This window comes from Crocodylus porosus, unplaced genomic scaffold (genome assembly GCF_001723895.1).
Source record: "Crocodylus porosus isolate Cpor-Errol unplaced genomic scaffold, CroPor_comp1, whole genome shotgun sequence".
NCBI lineage: Eukaryota > Metazoa > Chordata > Crocodylia > Crocodylidae > Crocodylus > Crocodylus porosus.
The window spans coordinates 74,300,198-74,317,873 of NW_017728909.1; the positions used below are offsets into that span (position 1 = coordinate 74,300,198).

Consider the following 17,676-nt stretch of genomic DNA (forward strand, 5'->3'; position numbering starts at 1 on the left):
AATGGGTAGGGAGGAAAGGCATGACCCATGGGTGGCCTGGGGTGCCCCCCCCCAGTGAGCCTGTACCCCATCCCTCCTGTCCCTTCCCCACTCCCTTCCCCCTCTCCTCCCTCCTTCCCCCCCACCGGGACTTCCTTGCTTGGCTCCAGAAACAGCAAATACTGATAAAAGCGGCTGCATCCAGAGAAGCTTGTGGGGTGGGGGTTGAGAGCAGTGGCTGGGGTGGAAAAAGGGTCTGGGAGTGCAAAAAATGACCAGTGCAAGGGAAGAGGAAAGTGAAAAGAGCAGCCCCAGGGCTGGGGCCAGTGGCTGGGTTTTCCCAGTCCCGGGGTTGTTCAGAGGAAGTGGACAGAAGTTCCGTGCACTGATTTGATCAAAATCAAATGAGTCTGATATTACATAGATCCAGGTTTATCGTAAACTGGGTTCTGCAATTTTTATACCAGTTTGTGTACATGGACCAGTTTGTGTGCCTGGAAGCTCTGTTACAGGTTTAGAGTGATTGCCGGTCACTGAGATCAGGTCTGTAAGTGCAAGGTCGGCACTAAGTTTAAATCGGGGGTCATAATGCACCCAATTTAACCTCCCAAATATCTGTACTTACCCTGGTGTCCATTCAATGGATCTTTGAAGTAACACATACTTGAAAATGTATTTGAGAATATCCAAAGCTTGAGAAGCAATCTTGCCAGCACTGTCAGCTGAAACCTGTTGCTTCTCTTGAGCTCCAGTTTTGAGTTAGTTTCAATGTTGTCTTCATTGACACTGAGAACTGCAGTTAAAATGAATATACATACTGTAAATAAGCAAGCTGCTAATATTTTATGGCTCAAAGGAGCAAGAAAATACTGGTTCTTCAGAAAGCCTCTAGTACACTTATCTGGAAAGCATTTGGCTTGCCCTCTGCATTGTTATTGCTCTGTAAGAAAAAGTGACTAATACTAATCTCTGAATTACCAAAAAGCAGCTTGCACATGGATATTCATGCTCTTGACACTGACAAGTAGGACTGGACTTTTGGCATGCCCTTTTTGTGAAGAAGCCAATCTGGACAACTTCCTACATTACTGTTGCCTTTTTGGAAAATACTTAAATTATTTCTTGGAAAGTAGCTGAAGGTCACTCAGAGTTCTTCTGGGTTTTACAGTATTTATTCTTGCATAAGAAAAAGTTCTGTTTACGTCCCCATCCTCGCCAACATCCAACAAAGGAATGTTGGGATGATACACGCATACTAATCAGCGCAGAGAAATCCTACTGCTGATAACAAGAAGTGATATGCAGGTGCACATTTATGTTTACATTTAGTTAGTTTGTTTGTTTTTAATTGTTTAACTGTCCCAAAAGCTATGCAACAATGCCAATGCTAAAGTTGCCCCAATTATAGGAGGGAAGAGTTCTAGTATCATTTCTTTGATACTCATCTCACTATTATTAACATTAATGAGAGGAATAGTAAAAAAGTACTGTACTGCAGCATACATGTAGACTTTGACTGGGAGCAAATTTGGTCCTCATCAGCCCCAACACTAGGGGGCCACAAGAGATGAGAAACTCTCCTGGTTCTGGTGCTACTCAGCTCCTGGCTCTCTGGATGGGAGCAGCACCTGCATGGGTACTGTCCCACCCAGTCCTAGCGCTACTCACTGCCCTGTCCATAGGAGCTGGGAGCAAAGTAGTGCTGGGACTCAGGAGCTCTCTGCTTCAGGATTTCTCCACTTCCCCCCACAGCTGGGGGGCTGGCCCGGAGCTGTCCTGCTTGTAGGGCAGCTTCTAGCCAGCTCCCATCTGCACAGGGATTTCCCCAAGCAGCCTGAGCTAACCATGAACTGTCCTACTTCTGGGGCAGCTCCCAGCCAGCTCTGAGCTATGCAGAGATTTTCTTAAGTAGCCCAGGGCTGGCTGAGAACTGTCCATTTTGACACAGCTCCCAGCCAGCTCCCATCTGCACCAGGATTTCCCCAAGCAGCCTGGGGCTGGCTGGCAGCTGTCCCGCTTCTGGGGCAGCTCCCAGCCAGCTCCAGGCTGTGCACAGCCCAGAGCTGGCTGGGAGCTGCCCCAGAAGCAGGACAGCTCTTGGCCAGCTCCCAAATGCATGGGGAAGCTTCACTGGGCAAAATTGCAAACTGAGGAGGTCCCTAGGCATCAACAACTTCCAGTTGTCACATGTTCACAAGCACAATTGTATAGCTACCTGCAGCAGTTGCTTTTTTTGTGCCCCTCATCCCCAAGGTTGCAACCAAGGCAGTTGCTCCATTTGCCCTCACCTAGTTATGCCACGGATTCAATTGCTTGCTCCTGACAGAATTAGAAGATTAGAAGAAAGAAAGAGTCCAGACATTGTGCCAACTGCTGGTTCTGAGATCCTTGGATTTAGGTATCATGTTTCTCAAAATGAATTCAAGTTGCCTCTGATATAAACACCAGCATTTGGATAGAAAACTAAAGGACAAATAAACAAGACATAATTACAAATGTCAAAGCACTGAATTGTGCTCAGTAGTGCTCTGGTAAAAAACCATTTTTGATGTGGCTGAGTTAAAGTTTTAGAAATGCATGTGGTGCATGTGCCCTAATTCTTCTCATGCAGCGTCAGAGCTTACCCCAGTTCCACTCTGTAAAATGTCCTTGTAAAAACAGCCCTGGGACATTTTACAGCCCTGAGACAGCCTTCCAGTTTGTCTTTCAGTGACTCCAAATCAAATTTGTTCAGTTTACAGGTGACTTTACTTATTCCACAAACAGCCCTATCCACTTACCAGTTATCATCCCATAACAGTTCTTGAAAGCCACAAGAACATAGACAAGCATATAATCTTTAAATTATGTTTCATTATACCTCTACTTTGCTGCATCACTGAAGAATAGAGGCTCAACAAATGGGACTGAGGACAAAACTTGGAGACAGTCAAGTTGGGAAGACATTACTGATGGCATGAATTCATAGAGAGATGCATAGAGTTTATTGTTTAGCTTTTTATAAAACCAACTTGGACTTAACCCTAAGTCCTACCCAGCCAAGTCCTCAGGCGTGCTCCAGGCAGGAAGTTTGCCAGTGGGATTGCTCTGGGCTTGTCCCTCTGTGTATGAAAGAGGGTGCTGGAGATAAGCTCACTAGTGAACTGCTGAGTTTGTACACTTTGCGGGGCTGTACTCAGCTCTGTTGTCCTGGGGCTTGCGCCTGAACTGGCACTGACAAGCCCTAAGTGTCCTGAAACAATTGGGATACAAAGGACATTGGAAAAGACAGCAGCACTAACAATAACTATTGATGAAGTACGTAGTCCAAAGCATCCTAGAATCCACAGATGACTAAGATCAGTGTTAGCATGACCTCTGTGCCATGGGCTGATGGGACAAACACTCTAGGGCTGCATACAACATTCTTACACCAGGTAATTCTCCCTCAGCCCTTGGGAGGCTACTGATGGTCCCTCTACACAGCGGGGGTGACACAGGGAGGTGGAGGGAGGGGGAGAAGGTCCTTTAATGTTGCTAAAAGAGATAAGTAACATAATGCTCAACAGTTTTGCTCTAAAAATAAGCCACCTCTATTAGCTATGGTACATCTTTCCGAAAGTACACTTAAAACCCGTTAGCATAAATGGAAGTCTTTCAACAATGTAAAATATACACCAGTATAAGATTTCTATATGAAGAGTGAAATGAAGGGACGATTTCATGTAATGTCCTTGAGGTTCTGTTGTTCTGTTTTGTCTTTCTCCACAGCCTCACCTCTTGTTTATGTTTATCCTTTGTCACAGATGTGGCCGTGAATCCTTTTGTGAAGGATTTCCAAAGAAACAATGCACTCTATCTACTCACAGAGATTCAATAATGAAGCAAGAAACAGCAAGTCATTCAATGACAGGCATTGTAAAAGAACTTTATCTTCACCTCTAACCAAATAATTAGATATTTAGTTTAAGAAATCAATAAACATCAAGCTAATTACATTCACATAAAGAGCAGCAAAAGACCTATTGCCAAAGGAAACTCTGACGGCTCTTAAAAAATTAGGAGAATTTTGCTCACCAGACCCCACTGTCAGTATTTTTTCAACTTTTCATTGTCTTGCTTTCAAGCTATGATGGGTTGCAGACTCTCAACATCTCTAAATTCTTCCCTAACCCCACCATGAAATTCAACCAAAAGGAGGTCAATGGTAATCTCAGTTCTTATGTACATGAAAATGTTTTTTGCCTTTCCTGTAGTATTAGGAGCAATTGTCAAGAAGACACAGAACTCGCAATTGTCACTCAAAGATGTTATTACAAAGTTCAACCCAGACTACAATGTTTGCCCTTGGTTAATTCATTATATAAAGCATTCAAAGAAGTATGCTCAAGGAAGGCAGTTATAACACATTCATACAGGTCAGGCTGAGCCATATTAGGGACAGATAGTTAGCTGTGTTAATCAGTAGTCAAGCAGACGACAGGGGAGATTTGCACTTTATAGACTAAATCGGAGATGCACAGCATAAACTTTACTAAGCAGCAGGCTTACTTCCTCAGATCCTGGAAAGGGACTGCAGGAAGAAAAGCTTCTAAATAGAAAGCATTAAAATACAAAGGGATGGGAAGGGGGGAGGAAAAAGGAGAGGGCACTGCTGAGAGAGGCAAGGTGGGTAGGAAAGAGAAAAACAAAGCAGTTAATCCATTGAGGGGCATAGGGGTTAAAAAGCTAATCCAGGTAATGGAATAGAAAGCCATAGTCTTGATTTAAATCATACTTAATACAATCCACCCTGCTGTGATTTTTTTTTGTTCCATAATTCCCTGTTCAAATTCATTTTTAAAGTTTTTGTATTCTAAGACCAGACACTCTGAGGTCAGTGATGGACTGTGCAAGGGCCTTATGCGTATGCCTGGAATTGATATCAGATCAATGTTGATTCAATCTTAGATGCAGAGATTGCCCAATATGTCCAAAGTGTACAGGAGAGGGGACACCATAAGCAGGTGATGGCATATATGGCGTTGGTACAGGTGTAGGTGATGCTATAATTCATGTTATTTGGCCCAGTGATGATGTGGCCTGTGTTGATGAGGGGACACAGCTAACATCTGGGCCCAGAGCAAGGTCTCATACCTTGGTGAGATTAGGAGTTAAGTAGTCTGTTACTGGAGAGACACCATCTGAGCTTGGGGGAATGCCTGTAAACCAGGACAAGTTTGTCCCCCATGGCTGCCTTGAGATGGTCATCATTTTTTTAGAGGGATTGGAGACCATTAATGATGTGTCCAAGGCAGTGGTGCTCAACCTTTTGGCCCCATGGGCCAAATGAGTTGTGAGGAGTCAGTTTTTGGGTCAGATGGAGCCTTGTGCACCAGGATTGGGTACTGAGGACCCAGCATTTCCCCCTCCTGCCCGGATTGGGCTCTGGAGGTCTGGTGCCAACCCCTTCTGAGCCTGTGTTCTGAGATTAGGCCCCAGGGGATGGGCACTTTCCCCTCCTTGCCCTCCACGCTGGGATTGAGCCCTGGGCTCCTGGCACCACCCTGTCTTGTCCTCTCATGCTGGGATTACGCCCAATGCCCCAGTGCTGTGCCTGTCCAACCATGCACACTGGGATCAGGTGCCCAATCCAGCACACAGACTTCCTGTGGGTCTGGAAATCTGGCAGCAAGAGAGTGGTGCCACCTCTTTCCTGCCACCAATTTTCCAGATCAGTGGGGAGCCCTGCAAGCCAGATGACATGGTGCCATGGGCAAAATCTGACCCATGGGCTGAGGGGTGTTGGTGATGAGCAGAGGGATTTTGTTGTCCTTGTCTTGGGGTTGGAATTGTAGCAGATTGGAGTGGGATCTGAGTCTGGCTGTGTTCACTGGGGTGGCTACAGCTTTAGAATTGCATTGTATTTATAGGAATCGCTACCCCAGGGAACCACCAGATCTTCTCCCATGCCTCAACCCCATACTTCCCCTGGTCTGAGTGCTGGTGTGCCTCAACTCCCTCTAATAAATCCAGGATCCACCCATGTTAGTGTCTTGCCAGGTTGTTTCTCTGGGAAGAATTTCAGGCCTTTGGAAAGTATGCATATTTCAGAGGGGGATAAGATATGTTGTGATAAATTAATGATTAATGTTGGTGTTTTGGATGCTGCCATCTTAGCTCTCTCCTGTGTTGGAGTAGGTTAAGTGAATAAGATGGTTGCTCAGTTTTCTCTGATGTTCTCCTGCATAGGCATGTTGCCTATTTGGAGTTGTGTGCGTTAGCCAGAGGGTTCCAGAAGATGACTACTCTGGGGGTGATGTTACGTTTCTTGGGGACTTGTTAGAAATTACATTTAGCATGTGTTAGTTGCACTTAAAACAGTAGTGTCCAAATGTTCAAGCAGGATTACATATGCTAACTGCTCTTGTATGGTAGCAAAGTTATGCCTTTTTGTGTGAGGAGTATCTCCCAATTGTATTGAATAACACATTCTGCATTACCTAGGACTACTCCACAGAGATAATTTGATCAATTGTGGTCCCAGAGCTGGGATCCACAATCCACAGAGCCTCCAACCAGCTCCAGCGTGGTACCAGGGCTGACACTGGGGTTGTACCGGAGCCAGTTCAAGACTCCGGTACAGTACTACAAGCTATATTTAGATCATAGTAATCATTAATGTGCAACTGCTTAGAAAACTTTCTAAGTTGTATTAATGCATGCTACAATTTAAATGTAATGTGCTAAGTGTAATGTGTAATAAAACCTTTGTATGGGTTTAAAAAGAAAATGTATAGATTCTTTTTTATTTAGGCTGTGGATTTTCTATGTAAACAGTGAATTTCAATATCCCCCATGTTTTGGTAGTGTTTATATGTAGTATTGGATTTAAATGAACTGTTAATATACTTAGCCTGGAAAATAAAAATCTATTTCTAACCATCAGAGAAATGAAATTTTGGAATATCCTTTCATTAGGAGGAGTATTTGGAGCAAAAAAAATCTTAGCTAGTTGTAAAATGGAGCCTAATAAAGTTATGAACAAAATTAGTTCCCATGGTTTCCTGTGAAAGTGGAAGACTGGACTCAATGAATGAGGACATCTCTCCTAGGCCTAGCTGCTGATTTTTCTGTCTTTATGTTTGCTGATAATAATATTACATTTGTATTATGCAGGGACCCTGTTACTCCTATTGCTGTCAGTTATTTCTTTCAGGTTCAGGGTCTTCTTGTTTCTATATGAGTCTTACTGCTCCTACTTTTTAAATAAACTAGGATATTTCCAGTTCTGCTTCTGCAAAAATGCTTAGGCTGAGATAATATTGGTGAATTTTCTGGTTTTGTTTGGGGTTTTTGTATCCAAGGGGACACAGATGCCTATTGTTAGTATTTCCTTCAAGTTTAATGTGTTTTAGTGCTGAAGTTTTAATTGCTTTTGTTTTTGTTTCCTCAGTGGTTTGTTGTTCTCTTTCATATAGCATTATTCCTTTTATACAGACTTTTTGTTAGACTGCATCCTCTCTGAACTGCCTTGATAGCATCGTAAACAATGGTGAAAAAGATACTGATATCAGGAGTGGCACTTATCTGAAATATGTAGTGCTTCCTTAAGTTTTTTAAACATAATTTGCCAACCAATTCAGAGGCAATATGTAGGCAGCAGCAAAAGTACAGCAGAAGTACCTGTGACCCCAGTACAACCCATAACTGGCAGCTTAGAAATGTCTCAGTGACAACTCAGCCATCTTACCTTAATTATCATCTTCTGATATCAGTAACATAACTAGGGTGGGGCAACAAGGGCCACCATTGATGGAAGCGGTGTGAAAAAAACACCTTTTGTCAGAGCCATGCAGTCACGATCATGGCAGCAGCAGCAACTGTGTGTGGTAGCCACCCTGAGCATCCAGCCACATTGTTATGCTGCTGTCTGCCATTGATGAAGTGAGAATCACTGTTGTCACAAAGTACAAAAGGAATATCAGCAATCTGTGTGTTCTAATATCTGTGCATTCAAGGTATTTATACAGTCCACATCACTGTAGTATCTTGATGCTTCACTGTCTTTAATGTGTCATTCTTCACAATACCCCCGTATGGGTGAGAAGTGCTATTCTCTATCTGTAAAAGAGAGATAATGTGAAGAAGCACAGGGAGATGCTAATTTTTGGGAGTTATTTAGGAAATCTTAAAATTTAGATTGTGCCTAAGCTATTCTTTGAATTTGGCACTAGTCTAGGGTCACACATGCAACGTAGTAAAAGGACTTGAATCCATGTCTCCCAGATCTTAAGGTAGTGTTTTAAACATTGAACTATCCTTCCGCTGCATTGATGCAACATTTCTAATCTCATGTCAACAAACTTTGAAAATCCAAAAACTTTTGAAGGTGGGTGAGTAATGATATCCTTACTTTGTAACTGGAAAGGTGAGACACAAAAAAGTGAAAATTTAAAAAGTGAGCTCTAACCTTTTGTGCCCAACTCAGGATGCCTTAGATTTGGTCTTCAAAGGCCCTGAGTGCTCACTACTGTATCTGGAAGTTCATGGAAGTTGCATAGGGGGTGTATGGGGGTGCATGTGTATCCGCTGAGAGCACTGGTGCAAACCCTCATAGCCAGCGTTCCCCGCTTAGGCAATGGGCAGGGGGGGCAGGCGAGAGTGCTCGCCCCCTGAGAATGCTAGCTGGGGAGCGGAGACACCAGGAAAAGCGATCCCTGCGCTCCCCCTGCAGCCAGTCATGCTGACCAGGGGGAGGGGGTTGTATCCCCATGGCTGGTTGCACTGATCAGGAAGTGCCAGTGGTGTGCCAGGAAGTGCCAGCATAAATGGCTGTGGGGGAACTTCTCCCCCGCAGTCAGCGCAATTGACCACAGGGGGAACCTTCCCCCAGTCACTGACTGGCCACAGGGGGGCAAGTGCCCCCCACAACTCAGGAGGCACTAGTTGCCCATGGCTGCAGGCAATCAGTATGTATCAGAGCTGACAACTAAAACATGGAGGCACCAAAATACAAAGTAGATTAGTGGTCTCCAACCTTTTTAAGTAGAAGATGACCTTTGGCATTTAACAGCAACCAAGCTCTACCATACACTGCTGCCACGCTCCCTACCTCCCACTCCCCTCACCCAGCAGGTAAGTCTGTGGGGAGGGAAGGGGGGACAGATTGAGAAAAAATTATTTGGGGGCCCACCTCCCCAGCAGGTAAGTCCCACCCGGCTAGGGCCCTACTCAACTTACCCCTGTTCCTGCCTCTGCAACACTGTCCCTCACTGCAGGGACCTTGATCTAGCCCTGCCCCTTCCCTCCCTCACCGACTGACTTGCTGGGCTGGGGCATGTGTCTGCACTCAGCCCCCAACCCCAGCCTCAGATTGACTCCAAGAGGGTCCGAGATCAACCACAAGAGGCTCCAAGATCTACCAGTGGATTGAGATCCACTGGTTGGTGACCACTGACATAGATGCTTGAAAACATTGTTTTTTGTGCTTTGTCCAGTAAGCTAATGTCGAATTCATAGGCGGAACCCAGGTTCATGACTCCTGTCTCCTGCTCTAACCATAAGGCCCCATAGCCTCTAGCACAGACAAATGAGCTTATAGTAGTTATTTCATCCTATTTCCAACCTCCCTGGTGATTTTCATATATATTCCTTTGGAAATAGTGACATAATGTGTCTCCTTACAGCAGCTCTTTGTAAGATGTGCCATGGCAAAACAGAAGAAAAGTCCAGTTAGCCCTTTCTTGGTTTTTTTTTCTTTTTTTTTAGGTGGGTTTAAAGTATGTTGTGGCAGGCACTGACTTTCCCTTTCATCTTTTCTACATGTGCTTTGAAGGTAAGCATTTGGTTCAATGTAACCCGTAAGCATACGGTTTCAGTGGTTAATCAGTGAGTGATGGTAGCACATAGTGCAAGTGCAGCAGCTGAACATTCACAGCTATGGGGGAAGGAGATGTCACCTCCTTTTTGTCACCAATGAGTCACAAGCAGCCAAAAAACACCAATTTTTGGTAGCTGAAAGAGGATATAGCATCTTCTCCCCTCCCCTGCAGCAGTGAACCTCTACTCTTTGCTTCTGCACTGTGAGGCGCCACTGCTGCTTTGCTCCCCCGACTGCCAAAGCCAGAGCCAGAGCTGCTGCAAGGAAGGCACAGAGTGTAGGGGAAGGGGAGACAGGGGATGGGAAGGGGAGACAACTCCCCAACTGTATTCTGGCACCCTTCCCCTTTCCCACTTCATGCCCTTTTTGCCCACCCATCATTATGCTACTGCTGCAGGGTAAGAGTGGTGACATGGGCGGTTATCACAGAACAGCTGATATGGGCAAAGTCCCTGCCCTTTATTAACTCTGTGTAATGAATGTATTTATGCATGCCCTAAGTGACACTGGGCAGGGCAGCAAGAACAACAATAGCATGCCCTTCTGACTTGGCTGTTGTAAATGTCTGAGAAGTAGCAAAAGCAGGAAATAGGACCTCTTGTTATAACCATTCACTTTCTCGTAGCCAGGGTTGTTTAAAAAAAGGATACAAATGTCATAAAAAGCATCTGTCACTAAGTTGTTTTAGAAAAAACTTGGAAATGTACAAGTTTGGATTCAGGCTCATTCTTTCTGTGATTTGAGGGGAGGCCTGGTGCAGGAGAGGAAGACTCTTGGCCCTTTGGAAGATTCTGACCTAACTCCAAAAAATGCTCTGGAATAGCAGGGAAATGGTATGAAGGAAACGGTGTACAGGAGTTTTCATTAATTTGTCTAGATCTATATATTTCTATGCTAGCTAAAGCAGAGCGATTGGGTTTTGGAACTTTTACAAAGTCCGTTTTGCCATTTGCTTCAACTACCACATGTCTTCAGAGAGAGAAAATGTAAATCCACTACAGCCACTATGAAACCTCATAGGTGGGAGTTAGGTTCATTGTCTCCATATATGCTACAATGTGGAAAGCTCATAAGAGTTAGGTTCCACAGGGACAGGCTCCTTGGGTTAGGCTTGCATGATGTGGTGCAATCCAAAGGGGGTGGGGTGCACCCCCTCTGGATCCACCCCTGCCTGTTAAATCAGAGAGAACTGAGTATGGAGCTGAGAACCCTGTTTGGAGAGGCACATTGTGCGGATTTTAACAGTACTCAAGCCTCTTACTACAGGGAAGTGTCCATTTGTATGGATCAAAAATCAGCAAAAATATCTTGTTCCCTAGTGCACAGGTGTTTCAGTTCTACCTGGTAGTATACACAGGAACAGGTTATAATCTGTTGTAATATTCTGTGAGTGCTCCACTACCCATTGCTCTGTCTCCTATGTTTCAGAAGCTACCCAAACCTCATATAAATACCTTGCACTGGTAGCTACATTTCCCATATTGCTCATAGATAGCAGGTGAGATTATTTAGACCATCTTTCATTTGCTTCTTTTGTTCCTTCGTATTATTACCTTAGTTATGTAAAAGCAAAAGACTGGCCCGGGCGCAGGCCACAGAAGACCATGGAGACAATTTCTGCTCTTTTGGCCTGTCATAACTGCACACTGCATCCACAAAAGAGATACTTTACCAGAAGAAATAAATGAAAACCTGATACATAGTCTGGGCTATAATATATACTCCTCTGAAATCCAGAAAGATTTTCGTATGATTGTTGGTGTGTTCTCTACTGTTCATCAGCACTAGATGAATTACATCTTTTAGTACTTACTAGTGTGGTCTGCTTCAGAAGTATTGGCATAATCTCTACTATGCAGATACAAACAATTTGCCTCAAACATACGTGAAGCCATAACAAGTAAAACCAATTTCATTTTTTCAAGTGTCAGAAAATTGACAGTTGTACAACTCATTCTAATAATCCTCTGAAAATCCAGAGAAAAATGTTCTGAAGCAAATTTGTGTGTCCATCTCAACTAGTCTTTGCCTGTAGTTCCAGTTTGCTGAATTTCTCGGACTTAGGGCTTTCAGGGACAGACAGGAAATAGCATGTTGTTCTCTTAGGACAAGCACAACACAAATCAAAATGAGATGCGTTGCTGAAGGCAGTTTCCCAGTGATCACATATTCATTCCTCTTTAAAACTTAAGTCCTCTTAAGCTTGAAGTTATCTTACTATTTCAGTTATGGAGAATGAGGGGATTGGATGAGTTTTCCCATGCATAAACCAAAAGATACAAAAAGTCTGTAGGCCAAGACCTTTTTTTAAAAAAAAAATGGGTTCACATATGAGCACTTAAAGCGGTCTGATTATAAAGGAGCAGATTTCTCCACAGCTTTTGATTAATTTTGAATTTCTCTTACTTGGACATTTTGACCCATTTATCTGCTGAAAATCCTGTGTTTTATGCATCTGAGAGTCTTAGCATGTCTGTTTTTATAAGCATCTCTGTGGAGGGTAGCTGTTTGGAAAGTAATGGATGAGAAACCAGTCTTTGAAGTAGCACTGACTTGGCCTGTGCAGTGCCAAATAACTGAAGACTATTATTATTATTTAATGTTTATATTGCTATCATCAACAGTTCACAACCAGGTGATGTTTCACTGTCCTAAGCACTGTACAAACATACAGTAAATGACAGTCCCTGCTGTACATAGCTTAGCATATTAACATGAGCAACCGGACTGGTGCCACCTTAGTTAGGGGGGGCACATGCCCCCCAGTGACCAGTCAGCTGGGGGGGTCCCCCTGTGGCCAATCTCACCAAAGGGGGGGTCCCGCAGCAGCCGATCATGATGCAGCCAATTAATCACTTTGGCCACTTCTGGAAATTCCCGCCTGTTCCACGCCCGCCCCCACCCCAGGCGGCAAGCATGGCCAGTCTGGGGGTGCACCAGCACTCTCAAGGGGTACACATGCACCTCCATGCACTCCCTACATGTTCCCACTGCATATTAAATTCAATGAACAAAGGAATTGGCAACCAGTGGACCCCCACAACATTGGTACAATGGTTTTCCCCCTGTTTTCAAGTATCCAACTGGTACCTTGTTCATCACTGGATGGATCAAGTTGTCAGTCTAAAGAATTTGATTCACTGTCCATGTGTAAATCAAAATAGTCACTAGCATTGCCCTGTAGCAATGCGAAGACCACCAGCACACACCTAAACCTTTCTGTCTCACTTTGCTGATCCAAGTGCACTTTTAAATAGTAGCCATTCTGCATTGTACATAATTGTTTCCGGCCATGGCCAGGCTCGCATTCCAGCAACTAACTGAAACATTTCCTGCTGCCATAGTAACCTGCAGCTTAAGATAACTTACTGATGTTTATTTACAACTGCCATATTTGGCCATAGCTTGACCACTTACTTTTCCTTGAAGTCGTGTTCTTGCAGAACTCTGGTTGTGCAGCTGTGCTGCAGACGTGCACGTGCTGCTGGGGGATTCCTGAAAGTTTAAGTCATATTTAAAAACAAAATAGAACAGATTTCTAAGTGCTGAAGAGTAAAATGTAGCTTTAATGGGGCGATTTTTTAGATGAGTTCAGGTAATGCCTGTGGTGACTGAGGCCCCTGATCCAACAGCCTAGACTACCATTGAGCCAGTGACTCATAGCAGAAGCTTACCTATAAGCAAACAGTGGTAGTGAGGAAAAGTGAACAAGCCAAAATGACTCAAAAGGAAATGAAACCCTCTGGGGAAAGATTATTTGGACAGACTGTTAACAAACTTAGCTGTAGCAGTAGCTGGCGGCACAGTCACTAATGGAGCTAATTACATAACCGGGGTAGAGTAAATCCAGAATATAGCTATAAAATAGTGGCAAAGCTAGAAATGTAGTCTTCAGCTGAACAAATTGTAGATTTTGTTGGCCAGTAGTTTTGTTGCAGAAAGGTGGGTTAGTAACAGCCAGCTCTAAACTTCAGGTTTAGAGAAATTGACGTTCTTAACAGAATCTGTTAACGTGTGTTTGTGCCTTTTAACAAAATGAATATTTGGCTTTGTGGATCAAAATTTCCCAACTGTACTAGCACAAGGATGGAGAGGTGTCCATGAACTTGTTTTGGGGGCTGCTACCTTAAAGCATTGGGATGAATTAGGGAATTAGTTTGGCATGTGCAAGAGGTACACATATGCAGAAGGAAATTTTGCAGCACCCTTTGAAAGGCAGAAGGACCTTGTCGGTCATCAGTGTTCAGTACCTAGCAGCCCTCAGGTAGTAGGTTACTCAGCACTTCTAAGGAGTATGTCTAAAGATTGCCTAATATATTTCCCAAGAATACAGTTATCTGTTTAAGCAGGTTTCAGTTGTATGCTTGCTGAATGCATGCAATATAAGTTTGAAAACAGGATATGCTCTCTTTATATGAAACATCAACTGTTTAGTGACATCTCTTCCTCTCAGATCAGCAGCTGGGAAAGAGATGAGTCACAAGGAGTGAGGTATTAGAAGAAGAGCATGCACTGTGTGATGACTGAAGTCCAGTGGGACTTTGGGGAGAAAAGAAAACAGAGCCAAGGGGTCAACAAAGGTGACTCAAGTTACAAGTTGAGAAGGGAATTTGGGTCAATATTACTTACATGCTGAGGCGGCAAAATAAAGGATAAGGTGCAAGTTAATAAATATGCATGAAGAGCCAAAGCACATTCCTGTTTTTCATACTTCACTCTTCTCTTTTACTTAATTGGCATATTATTTACATCAATTTAGGCCACTTAGGGCTTTGTTACACATTGCTATTATGATGTGCTAAAGGCACTTACAACACAAGTGTCCATGTGTTAAAGAGGGAAAACTGGTGCTAAGTGTTCTCTGAGCATCTCAGATTTATGCCACTTTGGGTGAGGATTATCTCTGGGTTGTGCTACCCTGCTTGGGTTATAGTAACGTCAGCCTGCTGCACAAAGATAAAATGCAGCAAGGGAAGTTTACATTGTTAGATATAAGGAAAAACTTTATCACTAGGGCACTTGTCCACATTACACTTCGCCTGTTACCACGTTACACTTTACCTGTGTCCACATGACAAAAATAGCCAGTAAGCTAGCTAAATAGCATCTGTGTACCCCTTTGTCAGCTGATTTTATTGTTTTAGATTTTTTTTAAAGTGGTAATTTAAAACACCTCCAACATGTTTTATTTTTAGCTTCTCAATTTTCTTCCATGTGGGGTTTTTTTATCATATAAAATGTTTAACATGGATCTGACTTATGCTCAAAAACATGATTTTCCCTGCTTTGCAATTGTTACACCACCAGGTGCCACTTGGGTTAACTCAGTAATCCATGGAAATCCACTGAATCTCTATTGTAATACTTCAACAAAACTCCAGGGGCTAATCTTGCAAATTTTTACTGGTGATTTAGCTCTGGGGTGTAACAGCTCCCATATAATAGTGTATAGGGAGGACTGAGATATACCCCAGGGCTGGGTGCAACGGCCACATGCAACAGTTTAGCATAGCCCACACCATACACTGTTATACGTGGCCATTACAACCCAGAGCTGGGTGCATCGCAGGACCCAGGCCTCTCCAAAAATGCATGACTCTTCTCTCCCTGCAGTGGTTTGGGGGTTGTGGCACGAGCATGTAGCTTTAGGTGTACCCCACACGCAGTGCCCAGTGCAACAAGCATGCAGAAAAAGTGAGGGGAAGAACTGCTTTGGGACCAGGCTTGGATAGGGGAGCAGCCCCTTTGGGACGCCTGCGGTACAGACCCCCCAATGCCAATCCAGACTTGTGAGGGGGACGCAGGTAGGCTCACTCTTGCAGACCTTTGAATGAAAAGATTTCCCTTCCAACCAGCAGCACCCTGTGCAACAAGCAACAAGCACCCAGAAAAAAAGCGGGAAGCTTTGCAGGGGAGGTGGACAGCACTGTCTATTGAACTCAAAACCCCCCAAAAATGTAAAACAGCCAACAATTCCCCCCCCCACACCCAAAAAAAAGCAACCTGGCATGACCCAAGAAAATAAACCAACCAAAATATCAAATCTTGTCCTAAAACACCACCTGGCAGTAAAGTAGTACTGAAAAGGCAGGAGGGTAAAATTGTTCTGACGTGACCCCTAGTACATTTTACTAGTTCATAGATTCATAGATGTTAGGGTCGGAAAGGACCTGAGCAGATCATCAAGTCCGACCCACTGCATAGGCAGGAAAGAGTACTGGGGTCAGATGACCCCAGCCAAATGCCTATCTAACCTCCTCTTGAAGACCCCCCAGGGCAGGGGAGAGCACCACCTCCCTTGGGAGCCCATTCCAGATTTTGGCCACTCTAACTGTGAAGAAATTCTTCCTAATGTCCAGTCTAAATCTGCTCTCTACTAGCTTATGGCCATTAAGCTAGGAGGTTAGCAGGCTGAGGGGAATCAGGGAGGCAGAGGAAGAAATTGACAGCTATTTTCTTTCCCTGAAGGGTTACACACCCAAGGAAGAAGCACCTCGGGAAGTACCCTCCACTGCAGAGTGGCAGACGATCACCTCCAGAACCAGGGCTGCTCATAACACAGCAGTACCAGTTCCTCCAGTCTGGTTGGAGAACAGGTATGAGGCCCTGGCAACTCTGGAGGAGAAGGAAGGAGAGGAGGAAACTGGGGAGGAGGCAAGTCCACGCTCTCCACGTTTCATGCAGGCCAAAGGAGATAAGCAGGCCAGGAGGAAAAAGCATCGAGTGATCGTCATAGGCCACTCCATCCTGAGAGGTACAGAGGGCCCCAGCTGTCACCAGGACCCCTCAACATGCAAGGTCTACTGTCTACCTGGAGCAAAGATTCAGGACATGAAGGGGATGATCCAGACCATGATCCAGCCCGCTGATTACTACCCCATGGTCCTAATCCATGTGGGTACTAATGAGGCAGCCAGAAGAAGCCCTGATCACCTGATGGTGGACTACCATGCTCTGGGGTGCGTGCTAAAGGAGATAGGCGCACAGGTGGTTTTCTCTTCTATCCTAGAGTGGACGTGGAAGATGGCATGCAACGTGCATCGCGGAGACCGACTGGCAGCTTCGGGAATGGTGTCTTGAGGTGGGCTTTGGCTTCCTTGACAATGACCAGCACATCACGACAAGAGACATGCTCGGATGGGATGGGCTCCACCTTTCCCCTAAAGGTAAGCGTGTGTTTTCTTCTAGGTTGGTGGATTTCCTCTGGCAGGCTTTAAACTAGGCTCACTGGGGGAAGGGGAAGACAAGGGTGGAGGAAACATAGGACTGCCAGAACAAGCAACACCCACAAGTACAGCCTAGCCTAGACCGATGAGTGGAACATATACACAGGTAAGCGACAGGGGCCAGGGTAATGCTGAAAGTAGGGGGCCAGTGCACACATCCACAGGAAGCCTCAAATGCCTCTACACAAATCCTTATCCTCCTGCTAGCTGACACCAACTTATCCTCCTGCTAGCTGACACCAACCCGGACATAGTGGGGATCACTGAAACGTGGTGGGACTCAAAGCATGACTGGGCGGTGAATGGCAAGGGCTATAGGCTGTACAGGAGGGACAGGATAGAAAGAAAAGGTGGGGGCGTGGCACTCTATATTAAGGAGGAATACACATCCTCATCAATTAACAAAGAATCAGAGGAAAGGCACTCTGAAGTGCTTTGGATTAGAATACAAGGCAGTTGAGGGGAAAGAGACTTAATGGTGGGGGTCTACTACAGACCACCCAACCAAGGGGAAGAGCTCGACCAGGAATTCTTAAGTCAGCTCACGGAGGTAGTGAAGTCAAAGGATGTGGTGGTCATGGGAGACCTGAACTTCCCAGACATCTGCTGGGAAGAGCAGTCAGCCAGGTC

The 17,676-nt window shown here is 44.7% G+C and overlaps 1 long non-coding RNA gene across 1 annotated transcript in view; it reads right to left on the minus strand.

Moving 5' to 3' along the window:
• LOC109308171 overlaps positions 1-4,247 on the minus strand; it is an 8,600-nt gene extending 4,353 nt beyond the window's left edge. Inside the window, exons 1-2 of the long non-coding RNA XR_002100513.1 lie at positions 4,036-4,247; positions 605-772 (exon numbers count right to left, since the gene is read on the minus strand). This is a non-coding gene — a long non-coding RNA (uncharacterized LOC109308171). The remainder of the gene's footprint in view (positions 1-604; positions 773-4,035) is intronic.
• Between the last annotated feature and the right edge of the window lie 13,429 nt (positions 4,248-17,676).